This window comes from Rhinopithecus roxellana, unplaced genomic scaffold (assembly GCF_007565055.1).
Source record: "Rhinopithecus roxellana isolate Shanxi Qingling unplaced genomic scaffold, ASM756505v1 contig3640, whole genome shotgun sequence".
Taxonomy (NCBI): Eukaryota; Metazoa; Chordata; class Mammalia; order Primates; family Cercopithecidae; genus Rhinopithecus; species Rhinopithecus roxellana.
Window position 1 is genome coordinate 4,505 of NW_022142619.1, and position 4,846 is coordinate 9,350.

At 40.9% G+C, this 4,846-nt stretch overlaps 1 non-coding gene across 1 annotated transcript; it reads right to left on the reverse strand.

Moving 5' to 3' along the window:
- Positions 1-4,286: 4,286 nt before the first annotated feature.
- Positions 4,287-4,393, reverse strand: LOC115895902. The gene has a single exon (XR_004055970.1). It is a non-coding gene; the product is annotated as a U6 spliceosomal RNA (small nuclear RNA).
- Positions 4,394-4,846: the final 453 nt, after the last annotated feature.

Below are 4,846 nucleotides of genomic sequence, written 5' to 3' on the forward strand. Positions count from 1 at the left end.
CCAGAGTAGCTGGGATTACAGGTGCCCACCACCACGCCTGGCTAATTTTTGCATTTTAGTAGAGACGGGGTTTCCTATCTTGGCAGGCTTGTCTCGAACTCCTGACCTCGTGATCCACCGCCTCGGCCTCCCAAGTGCTGGGATTACAGGTGTGAGCCACCGCGCCTGGCCAAAACTGGTTTCTGGTTTATGAGTTCAGCAGGTATTTGACTCAAGATTCCTCAATTTAGTGAGTCACACAAAATGGTATAAATAATCTGATTTTTTTTTTTTCCATCTGGACATCTATATCCCAAGCAGTCACATCTCCTCTAGATCATGTCCTAGTCTTAGAACATTGCTCCCTATTCCTCAGACTTTCTAGTGGGATAGTGAGAACCTTCAGAATGTAGAACAGGCTAACTTGTGCCATGATTCAGATACTCAGCCACAGTGAAGATGCACTCTAAGCCCAACCCTAGGGAGAGATTTCAATCTGTGACAGTAGTCTCCAAATGTCACCAACGTAAGTCACAGTCATCTCAAAGCCCTTTAGCAATACATAATCAGGAGTTGAGCAACTAAATGACAGTTGTTAGTTTTATTATCATCAGTAAAAAAACACAAAGAGATTTCATTCATCAGGGGCAGCAACGTTCCCATTCCCCTTTCTCTCTCATTACATTGCTGCACAACACCAATGCCTTCTCACAGTTCCCTCTTGCATGATTCTAGATTTCTTCAAGAAGGCTTTCCCGCAGCCTAGTTAGCACAGAATTCTTCATCTTTCTCCCTCCTTCTCTCTCAGCTCTTTACCATGTAGGTCAATTTAGCCTCCCTGGCTTGCTTCCTTCCTGACAATCTCCCCCTTTACCCAAATTCTACACTAGAAGCAATTGATAAAAGTAGATTGTGCTGGGCGCGGTGGCTCACGCCTGTAATCCACCCAGCACTTTGGGAGGCCGAGGCAGGTGGATCACAAGGTCAGGAGATCGTAGACCATCCTGGCGAACATGGTGAAACCCCGTCTCTACTGAAAATACAAAACTTAGCTGGGCGGGTGGTGGGCGCCTGTAGTCCTAGCTTCTAGGGATGGCTAAGGCAGGAGAATGGCGTTAACCCCGGGAGGTGGCGGAGCTTGCAGTGAGCGGAGATCGTGCCACTGCACTCCAGCCTGGGCAACAGAGGGAGACTCCGTCTCAAAAAAAAAAAAAAAAAAAAAAAAAAAAAGTAGATGCATCAATAAAACATCTTTTCTTCTTAGGAAAGAAGGGTCAGGAGGGAAGGAAGAAGACAGCAAATACTTATTATTTGGTATCTTTTATTCTGTTACTTTCTTACATTTTTTTAAAAATGATTTAACCACAAAACGAAAACACGAAATAATGCTTTTTCTTTGAGAATATACCTGAACACTTTATCTCAATTGCCAGGAAGCGCAGAACTAAATTCAGAGCTGTACTGGTCTTTGTTTGCTCTTTGTCTATTCATTCCTTACTGATATGTTTATTTATTTATTTCAAGTTAATTTATTTGATCCTTTTAAAGAGCTTCCTTGTAAATGCACTTTCAAATAACAGCTTTATCAAGATACAATTGATATATCATAAAATTCCCTTTTTAAAAGTGTACAATTTAGGCCCGGTGCAGTGGCTGACACCTGTATTCCCAAAAGTTTGGGAGGCTAAGGTGAGAGGATCACTTGAGGCCAGGGGTTCAAGACCAGCCTGGCCAGCATGGCAAAATCATGTCTCTACTAAAAATACAAAAATTAGCTGGGCATGGTAGCGCACACCTGTAATCCCAGCTACTGGGGAAGCTGTGGCACAAGAATTGCTCAAAACCAGAAAGCAGAGGCTGCAGTCAGCTGAGATTGTGCCACTGCACTCCAGCCTGGGTGACAGAGCAAGACCCTGTCTCAAAAAGTGTACAATTTAGTGATTTTTAGTATATGTGCATACAGCAAATGGCACCACTATCATGTTTCAGAACATTTTCATCACCTCCAAGAGAAACCCTGTACCCATAAATGGTTGCTCCTCCATTCTGCCCTCCCACTAACCCCTGGCCTTTTCTGGATCTTTCATATAAATGGGATAATAGAATATGTGTTCTGTTTTGCAATTGGCTTCTTTCCCTTAGCATGATGTTTTCAAGGTTACCCCATGTGGTAGCATGTCACAGTACTCTATTCTTTTTTACTGCTGAATGATAGTCCATTGTATGGCTATACTACATTTTGTTTTTCCATTCACCAGCTGATGGCATTTGGGTTGTTTCTACTTTTTGGTGATTCTATGAACATTTGTGTACAGTTTGTGTGTGGGCATAAGTTTTCAGTTCTGTTGCCCATACGCCTAGGAATGGAATTGCTGGGTCGTGTGGTAATTCTATGTTTAATATTTAAAAACTGGCAATCTATTTTCCACAGTAGCCACAACCATTTTACATTCCCACCAGTAGTGTATGAGAGTTCTAGTTTCCTCACATCCTTGCTAACACTTGTGATTGTCTGTCTTTTTTATTTTAGCCAACCTAGTGGATACTAAATTGTAGCTCATTTGTATTGTTTTTAATGATTAGTCAAAACATTTGTGTCTGTGTGAAGTTGCTTCAAATTCTTTTTTATTGTGCTAAAATAAAAATAACATAATATATATCACTTTAACATTACTAAGTATACAATTCAGTGGTATTAAGTACTTTTACAATGTTGTACAACCATTATCACTATCAACTTCCAGAATTTTTTCCATAGTCTCAAACTGAAACTTTGTGCCCATCAGATAATAGCTCTCATTTCTCCTCTTCCCCAGCTCCTGGTGACTTCTATCTTCTATACAATTTCTATGAATTAGCCTATTCTCTGTACTTCATCTAAGTGGAGTTATACAACATTAGCCCTTTCGTGTCTGGCTTATTTCACTTAGCGTGTTTTCAAGGCTCATCCATGTTGTAGTATGTGTCAGAATTTCATTCTTTTTTTTTTGAGACCGAGTCTCACTCTGTTGCCCAGACTGGAGTGCAATTGCACGATCTTGACTCACTGCAACCTCCGCCTCCTGGGTTCAAGCAATCCTCCTGCCTCAACCTCCTGAGTAGCTGGGATTACAGGTGCTGCCACCATGCCTGGCTAATTTTTGTATTTATTTATTTATTTATTTTTTAGTAGAGATGGGGTTTCACCATGTTGGCCAGGCTGATCTTGAACTCCTGACCTCAGGTAACCTGGCCGCCTCGGCCCCCAAAGTGCTGGTATAACAGGCATGAGGCCACCACGCCTGGCCTTAAATTCTTTTTGTAAGCAACTCTGGCCTAATCTTAAATAATAAGGTAATACAGAGAATGTGCCTCACCCTCCAGCATACTGTGTGTTTTGGCTTTAAGATCTTAGGACAGCTTCTCAGAGGAAGACACCACTCCTCCTCACAGTTGCAGCTGTTCACCTCCCAGACTCACTGGTAAAGTTAGAAACGCTTCTGAAAAACTGCCCATCTATATTTTCCTCACAGCAGTTGTGAAGACTTGCTGAGGTGGATTTGAGGTGGAGCTCTCACAGGATAGAGCATTAGAAGAGGGGACATTTCGCTCTCCCTAATGTTTATATACCAGCAATGTCCCATTGGTCAGGGCAGAAAGTTGAAGCTGCTTTTGCTTATGGAGCTCATAGAGTGTGTATGCGTATACCAGCAGGCTTAATTTTAAAATCTGACCCCAGAATTATGCTGTCTACAGTTTTATCTCATTGATTTTTCAAATAAGTGTACTCTAATATGTTGTTTTTAGCTGTAACTGTCTTAAGACATGTTTGTCCAGCACATATGCTTAGCAAAATCTGTAACTGTTTGAGATGAACTCAATTCTTTATTTATAAAAACGGTATGAAGCGAATTCCATTGACTTCTGATATGTCATGTTTTATACAGTTTTCCTAAATAAAATACAAAAGGAGTTATCAGCATTCTCTTGACTTCCTAGATTAAAACTTTGGAACAAACTAAAGCCATTGAAGATCTAAACAAATCCAGAGACCAGCTGGAGAAGATGAAGGAGAAAGCTGAGAAAAAGCTCATGTCTGTCAAGTCAGAACTGGATACCACAGAACATGAGGCTAAGGAGAATAAAGAAAGGGCCAGAAACATAATAGAAGTGGTAACCAGTGAAATGAAGACACTAAAAAAATCTTTGGAAGAAGCAGAAAGAGAGAAAAGCAGGTGGGTTTAAATCTGGTGATGAAACCTTGTTTAGGAAATGACAGGACAATTCAAGAGCTGGATATTAATAATTATTCATGCATTTCTTTTTTAAAAACTATGGACTGTTTCATGAATTTGTATGTCATCATTTCATGAGGGCTGTGCTAATCTTCTCTGTATTGTTCCAATGTTAACACATGTGCTCCTGAAGCGAGAGCTAGTCACATACTTATTCAAAAGCAATTTACAAAGCTTTCTATATCTTTTCAACATATCCACCTGCCCCTCCAGCATCTTTTGCATTCAAGTAACCATTATGATTCACCCTGCTAAGAAAAATTGTTCACATTTTCATGGCACAAATTGTAGGAAAGGAAAAGACATTCTTATTCAAGCAGCGGAAGAGTTTTGGTGAAAAAACAGGTTCTGGTTCTGGGGAGCTTTCTGTTATGTTAGGTGATCACCTCCGAAGTTTGCATCATCACAGAGCTCTTAACGTTAACCAGGGCTTTGGCCTCAGGAGGCAAGCCTTATCTGTAGCAGAGATCAGTCGCAGAAAACAGCTCCAAATCTCAAACAGTGGCACCCAGACTTGATGGCCGACCAGGCACAGATGTAAGCCATAAAAAAGTACTCATTTGCTTGTTGGCTACAAGGAGGAGCATTTTATC